Source organism: Apium graveolens, unplaced genomic scaffold, assembly GCF_009905375.1.
Source record: "Apium graveolens cultivar Ventura unplaced genomic scaffold, ASM990537v1 ctg3533, whole genome shotgun sequence".
NCBI lineage: Eukaryota > Viridiplantae > Streptophyta > Magnoliopsida > Apiales > Apiaceae > Apium > Apium graveolens.
This window is the reverse complement of record NW_027418141.1, coordinates 75,597-94,495: the sequence shown is the minus strand read 5'-3', so window position 1 is coordinate 94,495 and position 18,899 is coordinate 75,597.

Here is an 18,899-nt window from a genome sequence, read left to right as displayed (position 1 = left end):
CTAAACCGTAAATCTGATTAAAGCGATCTATATATAAAAAAGAAGCATAAAACATAGCCTATATAAATATGGAAGTGGTGAGTGTATGGCAGTGGTGAGTTCATAGAAGTAGGTTCTTAAGTCCAAAAGTTATGCACAAAAATAGTTTCAAGAAAATCAGGGAATACGACGGCTACACGTTAACGATTCCCAACCAAGGGGGATAGATTATAGAAGATTAAGATATTTTACAGAAAAATAGTTTTTCTTATACTTTGGAGGAGAGTTTTCACCTTTATTGTACTAGGGGGAGGTTCTTCATCTTAGGGGACATATAATTGCTTTTGAGTTCCAATTTTTTTTCTATATGCTCTATGAGAAGATCTGAAGATTGAAGACAGAATTTGGAAAGACGTGTCTATCTGCAACATTATTTAAAGGAGAGAAGAACAAGTTCTCTGCTGAAGCTGAAAATTTAGAGAAGATGCAGAAGGTATAAGATATAATTATTTAAAAGTCCAGAGCTGAATCTTGAAAGCTTAGTGAAGATCTATTTTTCAAGTTAGTTGAGTTATCCTCCAAATTGTTGCTTCTCCATTATTACTCAGTCAAATGTAACTTTTAATATGATCAAAGTACATTAACTCTCATATAGAAATATGAGGATTTCAAGTCTAAGGACCATTACATCGTTATTATTGTGAGAATTACTTATGACACAACAGACATATAGAATCTCATATTGGGTTTATCTAACATCATGTACGTTTACATCCGCTTGTATTTTTGACTTTAGTATTACTATACATATGATCAATGAGATGTCATCATCGCTCAACAAACACACTAGTTTTAATGTACTTATGTGGCAGTTTTTTCTCGTAAGTTTAACAGTTTTCTGCTGCTATTTTTAACAGATTTTTACATGCTCAGACTACATTTTTCTATTTTTTTAGTAGGTTTTATATGTATCTATGCAACAGTTTTTCAGTAGTTTTTAACGGCTTTATGCTGTTGTTTTTTCAGCATATTTTTACATGTTCATGCTGCAAAATTTCTGTTTTTAGCATATTGGTTACAAATGATTCACCAATGTGTGCGTGTAAAGAGGGTTAGGGATATGGGTTAGGGATATTAAATATCTAAAGATCATTACAGTAGTCTTCATGCGATTATATGCATTAACTAGACACAAAAGACAAAACATATATAGTAATCTGTAACAGACAAAATAGTAGAGCAATATATATGAATTATTTTACCCAATCATTAATAGGTTCATTATTTGTAGAATTGTCTTTGGAGGAAGATATGGTTACTCGTCAGTGTGAGAGTCTTGATAGCCACACAAGCTAGAACAATTATAATCATGGATATCTGATTACTACACTTGACAATATTTTAAAATTTGTAGTTTAGTGACTTTTGAATTTTTTGGTCCTACTAAATCAATGTACTATCATCCATAGCTCAAAATCAAGATTGATAAATTTCTTTAAAAGGATAAGGAAAAATAAAGTTATATTATCATCCTATAGCCAGCTTGCTTACAAAAAAAATATGGAATTATCACTTTTATATATTGAAGACAGTACAACAACTCAACCCAGTGTAGCAGATTAAGAACATTTGTGTCCTATGTACATATGATTTGGTAAGTACAATAAAGAGATATCAATGTGTGTAGTTTCATAAATATACAATAAAGTGTTTAGTACTGTTCAATGAATGAATCTTGTTTTATGTAAGACATGACCAAAGTATTATTATTATTATTATTATTATTTTTTTTTAAATCTGACCTAAGAATTAGATTGAGATGTAAGGTATTTATTTTATCAAGAATAAAAGCTAGCGAATATATGAAGTTATACTATTGGTATCATTTACACTTCTATTAAAAATATAGATAAAGTGACCTCGCCGAATTTATAATAATGGTAGCTTTTGCATTTCTATTGATAATATATGGTGTTCTTATATATGTTAACTGAAGTGCAATAAAATATATAAAAAACATTGTTGTAAAAATTATCAACTCGGCCTAGGGACTCATTTTGGACCCCTCGACCAACCCAAGTTCCGAGTACTCGGGTAGAAAATTGATTATACTAAAACTCGGTCAAAACTCGGTTCGACTCCGAGTAATTGAAGTCAAGACTCTTAAGCTGGCTGAATGCTTGAAATATTAATCATTGCTTCTTCTGTAATCTATACACTCTTTACTTTACTCGTTATTTTTTTCTTTAATCTCTTTTTTTTAGAAATTAAAAATCAAATATTTAATATCTTGATTCATGATTGAAGCCCTCACCAAATCAAAGATTCAATATTTTAATTGGAATTTGAAAATATATAAGTCAATATCTCCTCGTAATGTATATTAACTACTTATGAATTCCTTAGTTGGTACTAGTGTTGCATTTTTAACTTTGAATCTTGATGTTTATGACTGTATTTGTATTGGACCCTTTAAAATATGATTTAGGTTTTTGTTATATGTGTTATTTGTTGCTCTTATTCTATTTTTTTTGTTTGTGATATACTATATATAATGGAAACACTTACAAATATTAGTTCACCGGTCGCAACAAATTAAGAGTATATAAAAACTATAGATGCAACACATTCTAGTGGCAAGGTTACTGATCGCGAAATGGAACAATGGTCCCTGATAAAATAAATAAAGGAAGGTGTAATTTGTGTGGCAGTGAATTTTATAAAGGTATTAATCTATTGAAACAACATATTGCTGGTATTAGAGAAAATATGGAATCTTGCAATGAAAATACACTTTTGGACTCATATATACAAGACAGCTTTACATGTGACCAAAAGAAAAAAAGAGAATATAAAGAAGCATATTCAAGAATTCGGAGATGAAGTCATAGGATATGATGTAGAGATAATTGATGTGGAAGCTATTGCAAAAACCCACATTCACTCAACCTTTGGATGAATCGGACCTTTGGATGAATATACAAGACTAATAGGGCCTAAAGATTCGACTATTGCATTGCATAAAGTGAAGAGACAACATAATATTAATGATGCAATGTTTAAGGAAAGAACCGGTGTACTTAGCTCGTTGGGTGTAAAAATCTGGTGTACCATTTAATACCACTAATAATTATGGATTTCCTAAATTTGCAGAGGGTGTTGGTAGATTTGGCCCGCGATACATGTCACCTAGTAAATATCAGTTAAGGAAGGCCTTATGAAATAATATGAACATGAAGTGTGAATTGTAAACTTCGCACTAGCTTTATATTATTTATTGAAAGTTCAAGTTAATTACACACATGAAGATATATATTTGAATATGTGGATAAGTCTATCAATGAAATTGGAGCAAAAAACACTATTCAAGTAGTTAAGCACAACGATACAAATAACATGTCTACTGCAAAACTATTAAAGAAAAAAAAAACCTATCATATTTTGGATATCTTGTACAACTCATACTTTGAATCTTATTCTCGAACGAATATGTATTTATCACTATACTTTTAGACTATTCCACGTTTTATGGGCAAATTTTGCTGCAACATTTTAAATTGTTTCAGCTTATGACATATATTAGTTTTTTACATTTTTTGCGTACACTATTAAGCAGATTTAATGCAGTTTCTGCTACAATTTTTCAACAGTTTTGTACATGTTTTTGCTGCAGTTTTTTAGATTTTTCAGCAGATTTTAAATGTATTTATACGACAGTTTTTAGTATATTTTAACTGTTTTCAGCTACTATTTTTAACAGATTTTTACATGTTTATGCTGCAATTTTCTGTTATTTTAGTAGGATTTAAATGTATTTATACAGCAATTTTTCGGTAGATTTTAACAGCTTTCTCTTGCTGTTTTCAGCATATTTTTACATGTTCATGCTCTAAATATTTATTTTTAGCATATATTACAGATATTACATGAACATATATTTTTTTCTCTTATTCTTCGGGTAGAACTCAAAATTTCAAGGAATAATTGAAGGAACAAATGCACTCACCATTTTTATTTATGCAGGTCACAAGACGTAACCTTTAATGAGAAAATGTACCTTTAACGTATTTTTTTGAAATTTTTATTAGTTGCTTGCTGGACTAATTACGGATATGAAATACCATATTTACAAATTATGGCACTGAGCATAGCATTTTTAACTTCAAGCTCATCAGGATGTCACTACAAGAAAAAAGTCCATACACATCGCTTTTTGGCTGATGTCTATGCTGTTTCCCAACCGATGTTGATGTCGGTGATGTCTATTCTAGACATCGGTGAATACCCGATGTCTATACTCGATTAGACATCAATTTTAGTTAAAAAATAGATGTCTATGTGTTGATTATTTACATAAAATGCTATAAATAAATTATTTAATAACTAAATTACACCTAATTAAACATGTTAAACATATCATGAGCTATGTTTTTTTATCACAAAACATCGATTTTAGTGAAAAACACTGATGTCTATGTGATAATTTTTTACCAAAAATGCTATAACAAAATTATTTAATAACTAAATTTCACCTATTAAAATATATTAAACATATATTGAGCTATGTTTTTTGTCACAAAACATCGATAATTTTGACAGAGGTGATGTAAAATGACATATTAAATATCTGTTTCTTTAATGAAAGGTGATGTCTAATTCAGCCTAGAGACATCAGTATTTTCTAGAATGAAGTGATGTCTATGTATCATTTAGACTTGAACATCAGTTAACATCAGTTGTTTGTTTGAAACTGATGTACATTGTGTTTTTTGACATCAATTTTGTTTGGTTAAAAGTGATGTTTATAATGTTACTTGACATCAGGTTTTTCTTAAACCAAAATGATTTCTATGTTTTATTTAGACTTGAACCTGGATTTCTTTGACATCAGTTTTTTACCTTAAAGTGATGTACATTATCTTTTTTGACATCAGCTTTTCTTAATTAAAAGTGATGTGAAAGAAATTTATAGACCAAATTGTGTAAAGTTTTACATCACTAATTGTGTAATTGTTGTCTGAGAACGTCAACCAAAATAGTAAAACATATGATCTGAAATATAAACTATTACATTCTCTTGAAACCAACTGAAGACATTCAGTCTAATGAAAATTGTAAGATAGTTTTCTTACTATCCTATTTTGAACACTCTTCAAAATATGAGACACAAATCCTCTCTACACAAGACAGCAAGGGCCCATATAAGTTCCCATTATTTAGATATCTCAACAACTGTAGATGACAAGATGAGCAAGCCACTTTATCCCAAGCAAGCAAGTATAATCCCCCACTTACTGGACATATGCCATGTGCACGATAAAATCAACCACACGGGTGCTGCATTAACCACCCAAAAAGACATATGTAAAAGAATTTAACAGTCAACTTTGCTCATAAGAGAAACAACTGAACTGCAAATCACAATTAGATGATAATGGTTGTTTTTCTGTATCCCCATTCATTGTCATACCACGAAACAAGCTTGACAAAGTTATCAATTAATGCAATTCCTGCTTTGGCATCAAAGATGCTTGACCTGAAAAATTTAAGTTCGACCACAAGTAAAGATGGATGCTGCATTTTATATTCATTTCATAATCAATCAAACATCTTGCTGAGAGCCTGCTTAAATACGAACTAGCTTAATATATTATGAAGTTACATGGTTCCAAAGGTAACTTGTAGTAAGGTAGTTCAAAGAACAATTGAGTAAACAACTTCCCTGGTTTCACAATACAGCCCATGCTTAAAAGGTTTGGTCTCACAAATCAAATATGTAGTGCCGAGCCACAAAAATGAAATAAATGAAAGAAAAGACAACTCGCAAGCTCACTTTCTATCACCCACGAAGTCTTATTTTCCGTGCTGATTGAATTAAGTATATATACTGGTGAATCATACCACATGTCCTATAGTTCTTAGAGAGAAATTCAGCCGCTGTGGATTTGTGCCTAGTACAAACTCCTGAAATAATCATCAGACAGTTAATAATGATATTTTTTACATAAATTTCAACTTTTAGCACATTTATAATAAAATTTAAAGGAAATATATTTAATATATAAAAAATAATTTCAAAAATCATATACGAGTTGCAACCCGAGTACTCATTCCGAATTGTCCCGAGTTCCGCTTTTTACAATCTTGATAAAAAATGTTAAAGAGCTTTTGTTAGTTTAACCGTAGTAAGGTATATTGTATTTGTACTATAAATAATAATGATCACAAGTATCTACATAGACAGTTAATTTATAACAATATAATTTTGGATAAAAGATGAAGAAAAGGAATTTTATCTGCTTCTTCTTGAAATAAATAATGGAATAGGACATCCAAGGAATTTTATTGGGTAGATAATGATTAACAAAAATTAGGTTTCAAATTACATTGCCATGTCTTAATTTTACATGTTAAAGAGTAATGAATTTGAACATATTTGCTAGAGACAAACTATTACTGAGTGAGATACATGTCAAATTTTTTTCTTCCACAAAGGAGATATACGATTGTAACTGCAATAACTTCTTACAGAGTTCGATGATTATGCAAACTTCTTCCAAGAGTATTATGTTAGTCGATGGAAAATGAAACGTACTTTGAGAAATGAAAATAGTTAAGAGTTGGTCATGAAAGTAGTCCATTTTATTTTGGGCCGTGCTTGCTACTTGGTACATTGGAGAGTATAAATCATTAGCTATAAAAATCAAAATAGCAAGAAGTTTGTGATGAGAAGGCACCAAAGTATAGAAAAATTCGCTAATAATTCCGAATTCATATTAAGTGTACACATGAGAGGTTACTACTTATATACATGTTTCAATTAGTGGTAAATGAATACTTAATTGGAGATGTTGATGATTGTGGTGTTTAACTACTAGTGAACATAAACAATGAAGAAAGAATGCTTTGATGTAGAGAAAATAAAGATATTTTAAAATTTCACTTAGAAAACTAAAGGTCTTGGCTATAATCTCAAGACCTTTACACAAAGAGTGTGCGTCGCAAGACTTTTACTTAACATCTTACGGCTTTCACAAGGGGAAACTCAAGGCCTTTATCCATATCTCAAGGACTTGAAATCTGAATGGAAACATAATTTTGACGGCTTTTAGTTGGGCTTGTAACACTTGCATACACCTTATAAATCACTTATAATAGCCCATTTAGATATATACATAACTATGAGGGTTTTATCATATTTTGTGTATACAAGAGATAGCGAAGCTTGATTATAGATTTTAGTAAGGATTGAACGGATTTTATCCAAATCTCAGAAGATTCTTCAAGTTGTATTTTATTTACTCTAAATATTTGCAACTTCAAACGCCTTCTCAAACATAACCCCAACTTTAAATCGTAGACTTGTACCCATATTTCTGTAGTATTCAATGTTAAAGTCGCGATATTCTTATCTTGTTGGAGTCTCTCATTAATTAAATGGATGTTGTCAAACGTCGATGGAGACTATCGATATTAATGCAACTTCAAGCTTGATGTTAATGGAGATCATTCGATAGTTCTCTGAATGTTTAATTGACAGTAGAATTGAAATAAATATCAATGTACCAGTTAACGTCCACTTCCCTATGAACCATAACATTTCTGGGCCGCCATAGTGCTGCCATCCCGTTCGTTACAACTTCAGAATCCGTGAGCCTTTGAAAAATAAGCCTGCCAACCAAACACGATCGCGGATCTACTTAGTCATGTAGTTCCATCTGTTTATCAAATACCACACCCTTCTCCCCTCTTCCCTAGATGTGGAACTCATTCCACCGCCCACTCAATTCATTGATGCTTGGATTGTCATATGACATGACTAGGAAATGACAGACTAGATTCGTGAACTTGAACCTCTCAAATAACCAAAAATGTCCATAGACAAGACATCATGAGTTTGAATTTGTAGTGATATATAATATGATATTATTTCAATAAATTTGAGACTTTTCTGATTTAATTGGTGTAGGGTTTTAAAATTTTAAAATATGAAACCAAAAAGTGATTTGACCTGAATAAGGAATCTCATTTTTGTCTAAAAATAATTTTATTTTTTTCATATGTAGATATTTTTGTATTATTAAAAACAAAATGTACAAATTACATCTTCTAGTTATGAAAATAATCTTCTCTTTGGTAAGGCTAAATATTTAAATTATATCATCACAATAAAAGTGATAAATTATTGCAATAGTTAGAATACGAACTATTTATTATTTTTACATAATTTTTATCTATTATAACCATAAGCTTAATATGAGATATGAAATTAAAAATTTTAGAATGAAGAATCCATGCATTACACAGCTAAGAAAGTATCAATAAATATGTATAATTTAGGAATTTGATAACTTTTTGATTACATGTTCAAGAAATAAAAAAGGACCGTGGACAATTTACATTCCTTACACTGAATGTATTTGATTTCACTGAGAGACACATTTTGACTAACACAAACATGGTGCCCAACACACATGTAATTGTGTCTCCTATACAGAGGCCTACCATTGATGTGTAGAATATTGGTTACAGAAAATTTAACCAATTTTAATGAATGCAAAAGAAACTCCAACTTTGATAAGAAAATCTGAGAACCAAGTAACGACATAAGATGAACGTAGGCTTCTTCTAGGTTTCCAACACCATATGCCAATTGAAACAAAGGGTTAAATAACTGTGACATGCCGTGTCCTAAGTTCCCCGTCTGTTGAATAATGGGAAAACCCTCATTGAAAGGAACTTCTTGGATCTTGCAGATGGCTGCTTTAATGGTGAAAATCTTTAAGAGGATGGCTTATAAGGACTTCAAGAAAGGAAAGAGGTTTTCCAGGAAAGGCTCTAGTGCTTCAAACACTGATAAGAAGAACTACATAAAATATGATGATAAAGAGCCCAAATCTGGAAAAGTTGACTCCAAGATCAAGTGTTACAACTGTGATGGAGTTGGAAATTTTACAGCTGACTGTAGAAAGCTAAAAGCTAAACGAAGCAAGCCTTGATCACAAAGAAGAAGAACTAAGATGATGCTTCAGAATTTGATGAGGGTGTTAACTATGCTCTCATAGAAAATGCTGAAAGTGAATCTGAGGCTCTCGAGACCAATATACCTCAAACAACTCCATCTTTTGATAATGATGATATCCATGAGTGAAGATTATTTCTTAAAAGCTTGCATGTTAGTTATAGGGAACAAACTCTTGAAAGTGCTAGGATCAGAATTGAGAATTCTGACTTAAAGAAAAGAGATGATTTCCTAGAAGCTGGGTTAATTTTCAAGATAGAAATTCAAAAAGAAAGAGATGATGTTGTTTATGTTAAAGATAAATTGTTAGAAAAATATGCTTATCTTGAGAATGAGTTAGTTAAAGAAAGGGAAATAATCAAACTCTGGACTAATTCAGGAAAAAAAACTTAGAGAATAATTGAAAGTGGCTATTGGGGGTCAGAATTAGGTAATCTAGATAAACCTAGTAGTGAAGATGTTAAAGAAAGCGGGTATGCGAATCTTAAACTAGTAAATACTGATAAACAGGTTAAAAAGAAGAGGACTAAGTTAACACCTGTTAAGTTTGAATTAAATACTGATGGACTTAAATTAGTAAGTGAGACGAGTTCAACATCAGCATCTAAGCCAAATTTAAAATCTGATAGTTATGAACAGGGTAAGGCCAAGTTAGTAAATATTTGTTTAATGACTCTGAACAGGTTTAATCAAAAGCTGAAAGAAATTAAAATGAAGAACAAGGAAAATAGCCAAGGAAAAATAGGAATAGAAAGGTAGTGTCAATAAGGATAACAACTACAAACAAATTCCTAATGCACTTAGAAAGGCTTGTTTAAATTGTGGTAGTACTAATCATATTGCTGTTGTTTACATGAAGAGTAAGAGATTAAATACTGTTCCTCCTAAATCAGAGTTTAGGAGCAGAATAATTAAATATAGACTACAACAACCTTGTTTTCATTATGGAAGTACATAGCACTCTATTTACACATGTAAAGAGTATCACAATTTGTATTATGACTATTATAAACTGAAATCCTCCTTGGATAAAATTAAAATTATTTTTGTATTTGTATCTCCTTATATTAAGAATGTTAACATAAACTGTAATATGAAGACTTCTGCTACAAATGTTAATTAATTTAATATGGTCAAAGGATCCAAAAAAGGCCGGGTCCTTCAAAATTCTAACTAATGGTTTATCTAATTATAGGGTAACAGGAAAATACTCTAATCAGTGGATGCTCAATGCATATGACTGGAAATAAAGCCCTACCACTAGAGTTTAAATGGCAATGTTATCATGTGAATTTTAATGATGAGCATTTTGAAATTATCAGCAATTAAAGTGGCAATGTTACAATAATTGGTTACAGACATGGTAACTTATATGAAACCAGGGTTTCCATAAATAGTGATGGGTCTATAATTTGTTTGTTATGTAGAGAAACTGTGGAAGGCAACTGAAATTAGAATAGAAGACATTCTCAACTGAACTTCAACAATATTAATGAACATGTGAAGAAAGATCTTGTAAGAGGATTGCCCAATTCAGTTTTATTTCTGATGGACTGTGTGATTCATGCAAGAAGACCAAGCTAAGGAAATCATCAGTTAAGAGTAAGACTAAATTCTCAATTCTTGAACCATTTCACTTATTATATATTGATTTTTCTAGTCTAGTTAATGTAATTTATATAGCCAAGAAGAGGTATGCACTTGTCATTATTGATGAGTACACCAGATACACATAGGTTTTTTTCCTGCACACAAAGGATAAGACACAATCCATTCTTCTTGTTCATATGAAGCAACTGGAAAAAGTATCAACACATATTATGAAAATAATTTGAAGTGATAATGGAACTGAATTCAAGAACAACACTATGGAAGAATTCTGTAAATAAAAGGAAATCAAAAAAAATTTCTTCCCCTTGAACTCCACAACAAAATGGAGTTGTAGAAATGAAGAACATAACTCTTATAGAAGCCGCAAGGACCATGCTTGAGGAAGCAAAATTACCAACCTACGTTTGGGCTAAGGCTGTGCAAATTGCATGCTTTACACAGAATGTTACTATGACAAAAAAGAAGGGAAATACACCATTTGAGATGGTAAAGGGAAAGAAGCAAAATTTTAAGTACTTTCATACTTTTGGTTGGAAATGCTTTGTTCTCAAAACTCATCCTGAATAACTTACAAAGTTTGACCTAAAAGATGATGAATGTATTTTTGTTGGATATCCACTATCAACAAAAGTCTTCAGAGTTTATAATCTGTGAACAAGAGTAGTCATAGAATATATTCATATATCTTTTGATGATAAAAAGATCATAGGTCTAAAAGATGTAGATGATCATGAACAACTGAGATTTGAAAATAAAGTACCATATGCTGAATAGTTAAATCCTGATATAATCTCAAACATTAATACACATTTATACTGAAAATCCTGATATCACACTAAACTCCGATGAACCACTTGTACCAGTGGTAACTCCATAAATACTGAATCACATGTTGAGGAGGATCAACATGACCAATATCAGGAGTCAAGTTCAAGTGATACAGGCGAAGACACATCATGAGACACTTCATCAGACTCTAATTTCTCAAATACTGATGAGATAAATCCTGATAATTCCAAAAACACTGATTTAGGAGGAGTTTTAGAAATAACAATGATACACACCAAGATGGTAATAGAGACTTCATGGATCATGGGGGATGATCTTCTTTAAGAAGCCAACTTTCTTCTACAAGAAAATTGACTAAGTCACACACTCATGACTTAATCATTGGAAATCCTGATAGTGGTGTGAAGACAAGGAAAGCCACACAAAATGAATGTCTCTATCATTCTTTTCTATCTCAAAGTGAACCAAAAAAAGTGGATGAAGCTCTTCTAGATGCTGATTGGGTCCTAACAATGCAAGATGAGCTCAATGAATTTGAAAGGAACAAAGTATGGACTCTAATGCCAAGGCCAAATAACATATAAGTGGTTAATACTAAATGGGTGTTCGGAAACAAAACTAATAGTGAGTGTATCATTGCAAGATATAAAGCAAGGCTATTTACAAAGGGAACTCTCAATAAGAAGGAATTGACTATGATGAGACTTTTGCTCCTGGTGCAAGACTAGAGCCCATAAGAATCTTTTTGGCCTATGCTGCTCACATGAAGTTTAAAGTGTTCCAAATAGATGTAAAAAGTGCATTTCTCAATGGTGAAATTGACGAAAAAGTTTATGTTGAACAACATTCAATATTAATTAGTCTAAAATATCCAAATCATGTCTACAGATTGGATTAAACACTCTATGAACTAAAGCAAACTTCAAGAGCCTAGTATAAAACACTTGCACAGTTTTTACTAGACAGTGGTAAGGACTTGTTATTAGTTCAGATATATGTTGATGAAATCATTTTTGGCTCTACTAATGATAAATTATCTGAGAGGTTTGCTAAGCTGATGCAGTCTAGATATTAGATGAGTATGATGGGAGAATTGAGTTATTTTCTGGGGTTACAAGTTAAGAAGAGTGAAGAAGGGATCTTCATTAGTCAATCTAAATATATAAAAAATTTGCCGAAAAGGTTTGGAATGCAAGACAGCTCAACTACTACAACTCTCATGGCCACTACAATCAAGTTAGATTTAAATACTAGTTCATCAGTTGATATAATTAACTATAGAGCTAAGTTTGGCTCACTCATATTTTTCATTGTAAATAGGCCTGATATCATGTATGCTACCTGTCTATGTGGAAAGTTCCAAGCTAATCCAAGAAAACTACATCTGATAGCTGTAAAAAGAATTTCCAAATATCTCAAAGGAACCATGAATCTTGGTTTGTGGTATCCTAGTGATTCAGACTTTAAGCTAATAAGATATTTAGATGCTGATTTTACAGGATACAAAATAGACAGTGTTAGGTCCACTAGGTACATACTAGGGAGGGGTGAATATATGTTCTTCATTTTAAAACTAAAATGCAACGGAAAATGAAACTTTAAAATAAAATAAAAAGCACAAGAGATTTCACGAAATAATTCTTATATAAAGAAATTAAACCACAAAGGTTTTCTTAGACTTTGGAATATATATTCAATGTTACAAAAAGAAAGATCCAATACAAATTTGTAAGCTATCAAAATAATGGAATCTTTCTATCACTCTAAAAACCTACAGCTCTTATCAAATTATAATCAAAAAAATCAAAGAAACTATAAATGATGAGTGTATCTAAATGTGTAAGACCTTAATGGTGAATAATCAATTGGGTATGAGCTCTCCTTGTCAAATTAATGTTTTTGTGTTCTGAGAATAGTTTGCAAGAGCTTCACACTATTCACCCGTCGAGAGATACAATTCTAACCTGCATCTTTTTAATTATATAGGCTGGTAGGTAGAGTACTAGCTTGGAGAGAAAGAAAGCATACATAGATTAATTATATCTAAGTATTTAAAATGACAGCAACTTCCATTTTTGTCCAACATGTGCTTTGTACTATTCCCTTGAGCAAGTGGTGCCTAAGAAGGATAACTACCACTTAGTTTCTTGCTCAAATATTCAAGTGGCGCCTCCTAGGTGTTGTACAAGACTTGGTGGCACCTAAAGTAGTCCAATGCCTTTGATGCATGTGGTGCGTTTAGGTAAGTAGGAGAGGGTGGTGGCTCATACAGGGTACAATATAGAGTTTTAACTTAGTTTCTGAGTGGACAAGCTGTAGGTGGCACCTACAAGGGTACCATAGGAAGGAGTGGTGCCTAGAGGGTGCATAGGGACTCCTTTATTTAGTTTCTAGAGTTGGTGGCGCCTCTAAGGGGCCAATGAAGAAGGTAGTGATGCCTATAGTGAACAAGGTGCACTTCTGACTTAGTTTTTGATCTCATTTCTTCCCTGTGCCTCATACTAGGTCAATAAAACTTCAAGTACTTAGTTTTTGAGCCATATGATAAGGTAGTGGCTCCTACTAGGTAAAAGAGTAGCTTTGGTGACTCCTACTATAAGGTAGTGATCACTTTCACTTAGTTTTTGTAGAGCACTTTAACCCTTTAACTTTTCCATCTTCACGGCTTCTCTCCGAGCCTTCATATAAAGCATATATCCTTCATATTTAGATAAAAATCCTTACTTAAAGTTCTTCTAATGATAGTACTTGGTTTCCCATCACGTATCACTGACGCCTAGTGTAATGGTCTGGTTCACAGATGAATAATTTCCCTCTAATGTCTTCGTACTATAGTCTTTTCAAAATATTGTTTAGTCTTCTACCATATATAACCAACTTTACTAAGATTCCTTGATGTCTTCATACTAATCCTAAGAACTGCTTCGAATATCTTCAATCTTATTCCTCTGTTGCTTGAACATATTAATGAACTACACCCGGACTTCTGTTGATGACTTCTTCACTACAATTCTAAGAACCATATGTGTCGATACCTAATCTTCAATCTTTACTGATCTCAGTGGAACATAGATTATTTGCAAGTCCTTTATTCTATGATGAGTTATCCAAACCAATATTGTTGAGTTATGCATACAACTTTAATCTTGCTCAACAATCTCCCCCAATTTGACTTTTACACCTAACGCTCAAATAATAACGGAGAAGTAACAGTTTGGAGGATAAATCAACTAACTCCAAAAATAGATCTTCCCTAAGCTTCCAACATTTAGTTATGGACTTGTAAATAATACTATCTTATATGTTCTGCATTTTCTATAAACCTTCGGCTTTAGCAGAGAACTAATTCTTCTCTCCCTTATATAAAGTTATAGATAAATACGTTTTCCAAATATTGTCTTCAATCTTCAGATCTTCCCATAGAGCATATATAAAATATTTTGGAACTCAGAACCAATAATCTCTCCCCCTAATATGAAAAACCTCTTCCTTAGTACAATCAAGGTGAAAACTCTTCTCCTTAGAATATGGAAAACTATTTTTCAGTATAATCTCTAAAATATCTCTATAATCTCTCCACCTTAGTTGAGTAATTTTTTAAAATGTATCAGAATAGGGAATAGGACCGCACAACCAAGTGAAGAAATTATAAAGTATAACCCTTTTCCTCACCTTGAAACTACATGTTTTTTGTTTAGTGATCTCACAATATATTTCACTCCACTCTCACACTCAATTGTTTTTCACTCAGTCTCACTGTGTGTCACTCACTTAGAGCTCCAAACATCTAAGGGGGTGTTTGGTTGATGGTTAATGTGCCCGTTTAACGGGAATCGGAACCTTAAACCCAAGTGATAGTGTTTGGATTACCAATTTAGTGGCGGGGAATGGGAACTCCATTCCCTCTTGGTGGGTAAATCAAACCCACCATACCCCTTGGGTTTCCATTTCATTCCCATTCCCATTAACCCCCATTCCCATCCCCTCAATTCCCATTCCCGATTCCCATTCCCATCATGCAGCCAAACGCCTCCTAAGTGTACCTACAAGAAAATCCTTTTTACAGAAAAGTTGCCTTTCACCTTCAAGGATGGAAACTCTCAGTCAAGAGATTCAAAAATGTTCCTTCTGAGAGCAGAAATTAGAAATATTTTAAGTAGTAGAATTCCTAATATCCCTCAATATCTGAGTCCTTATTTACAAGTTATAATTTTGACTAAAGTTAAAATCGTTGCCATATTTGAATTCTGGGAATATAATCAATGACCAGTGATATGCCATTAGGGATCAAAGATATTTTCTAAAGTATGTGAAGACTTATCAGATTCGATGAACCACTAAGGTACATAATCATAACTAATCCAAAGATCAAAGTATAAGACTTTGAGGGCCAGGATCTAAGGATTAATATCCAGTTATTGTTAGTGACCTTGATATGGTTTAACAACAATTGCTTCATTAAAAACTTCCTAGTGTGTGAATCTCACATGTATATAGGAAATATTTAGATCAAAGGGTAGTGACTCTCATTCATATGTCCTGGCTGATAGACAAATTTCAATAGATAACATTCTGTTGGTTGAATGCACCTAGTAACAGTTTATGTGCCTTTTCAGATCTATATCCTTTCGAGAGAATACGGATGGGCTTACAGATGTCTCAAGGTTTAGATACTCCACTACTTTGTGAGAGATAGAACTGTAGGGTTGACCACTCCTTCCTTATGTGGTGCTTCTTGGCACTATCTCCCTCATTCTCAACACAACTCCAAAATCAAATGGTTAATTTCTCTGACCACCAAGTTGATATCTCAAGAAAAATTATATGTATTAGAACAAAATATGGTGAATATATCAGAGCAAAGTAAAAGATGCTGTTTGGGAAGTGTTTGGTTCAATGACTTGGATAAGAACCTATAGGGTTTGATAGGCTCATAGTCAGTTCCTAAAACTATCGAGGGTTGAAGATCACAAATTTCCAAAGTACAATATCAGAGAATTTAGAGATCAACATCAGAGTGATTCATGAGCTTATCATCTTAAGATAAAAGAAGTTTACCTTTACTTACCTCTATAAGTATTCATGAAGGATGTCTCAGATGATTATGCCTTCTCTTCCCTTTAACATTTCTGTCTATTCAGATCTCATTAGATTAGAACATTTCATCTTGTTATAAGTCCGATACATAGAGAGGGTAATAACTATTCTAAACTAGGATGATGGAAATAAGGCAATCTGAGTTAAGATCACATGATCAAATATATATGACAAGTGCACCAATATTGATTAGTCACATCAAGACTGAACCAATTATGTAACACTCCTGAAATAAAAATATTATAACTATTACTCGAGGGTAGGGGTTCGCTCGCGAAACTCAGTTACTTTAAACAGTCATTTGTCCTAAACCGTAAATCTGATTAAAGCGATCTATATATAAAAAAGAAGCATAAAACATAGCCTATATAAATATGGAAGTGGTGAGTGTATGGCAGTGGTGAGTTCATAGAAGTAGGTTCTTAAGTCCAAAAGTTATGCACAAAAATAGTTTCAAGAAAATCAGGGAATACGACGGCTACACGTTAACGATTCCCAACCAAGGGGGATAGATTATAGAAGATTAAGATATTTTACAGAAAAATAGTTTTTCTTATACTTTGGAGGAGAGTTTTCACCTTTATTGTACTAGGGGGAGGTTCTTCATCTTAGGGGACATATAATTGCTTTTGAGTTCCAATTTTTTTTCTATATGCTCTATGAGAAGATCTGAAGATTGAAGACAGAATTTGGAAAGACGTGTCTATCTGCAACATTATTTAAAGGAGAGAAGAACAAGTTCTCTGCTGAAGCTGAAAATTTAGAGAAGATGCAGAAGGTATAAGATATAATTATTTAAAAGTCCAGAGCTGAATCTTGAAAGCTTAGTGAAGATCTATTTTTCAAGTTAGTTGAGTTATCCTCCAAATTGTTGCTTCTCCATTATTACTCAGTCAAATGTAACTTTTAATATGATCAAAGTACATTAACTCTCATATAGAAATATGAGGATTTCAAGTCTAAGGACCATTACATCGTTATTATTGTGAGAATTACTTATGACACAACAGACATATAGAATCTCATATTGGGTTTATCTAACATCATGTACGTTTACATCCGCTTGTATTTTTGACTTTAGTATTACTATACATATGATCAATGAGATGTCATCATCGCTCAACAAACACACTAGTTTTAATGTACTTATGTGGCAGTTTTTTCTCGTAAGTTTAACAGTTTTCTGCTGCTATTTTTAACAGATTTTTACATGCTCAGACTACATTTTTCTATTTTTTTAGTAGGTTTTATATGTATCTATGCAACAGTTTTTCAGTAGTTTTTAACGGCTTTATGCTGTTGTTTTTTCAGCATATTTTTACATGTTCATGCTGCAAAATTTCTGTTTTTAGCAGATTTTACAAGTGTTTTTGTAGTTTTTAAATGCGTCCATGCTGCAGTTTTTCAAGTTGTATGTGCATATTTTTTTTCTCTTTTTCTTCGGGTAAAATTCCAAAATTTGAAGTAATATTTGAAGGAACAAAGACCCTCACCATTTTTATTAATGCACATCACAAGACCTAAACTTTAATGAGAAAATTTATAAAAAAAGAGATATGGTAAGGCCTAGCGTCACAAGATTTGTTAGTTCATTTCTTTCAATAAAGAGCATGAGATTTGTTAGTTCATTTCTTTCAATACAGAGAGGCTTGATAGCCACACAAGTTAGAACAAATATGATCATGGATAACTTAATAGGACACTGACCATATTTGAAAATTTGTAGTTTAGTGATTTTGAATTTTGTGGTCTGACTAAATTAATGTACTATCTTCCATAGCTGGAAAATCTAGATTGATAAATCTTGTTAAAAGGATAAGGGCAATACAAGTTTTTTTTGTTAGGAAGAGCTAATTAAAGTTATATCATCATTCTAAGCCAACTTACAAAAAATATTATGACATCATCATAGTACATTCAATTCTATTTAAGACAATACAACAATGTCAACCCATCTATTATGTTAGTGCAACAGATGCAATTATTTGTGTCCTATGTACATATGACTTATGAGTATTTAAGGGAATTGAAGAGAGATCTCTGTGTACACTTTAATAATTATATGATGAAGTGTTTCAGAATTTTCCATGATGAAGTCGTGTTTTATGTAATTTTATTATCATTTATAGACATGAACCTATGCAATTATTTTCTTTTATTTATTTTTAAATCTGACCTAAGAATTAGATTGTGGTGTAAGGTATTTATCATATGTAGAATAAAAACAAATTATACTCTTAGTACCATTTGCACTTCTATTAATAATATATACAAAGTGAACTAGCCTAAGTTATAATATTGGTATCATTTGCACTTCTATTAATAATATATGATGTTCAAGTTTAAGAGGAATTAAAGTTATATCATCATCCTATAGAACTTACAAAAGATATTATGAAAT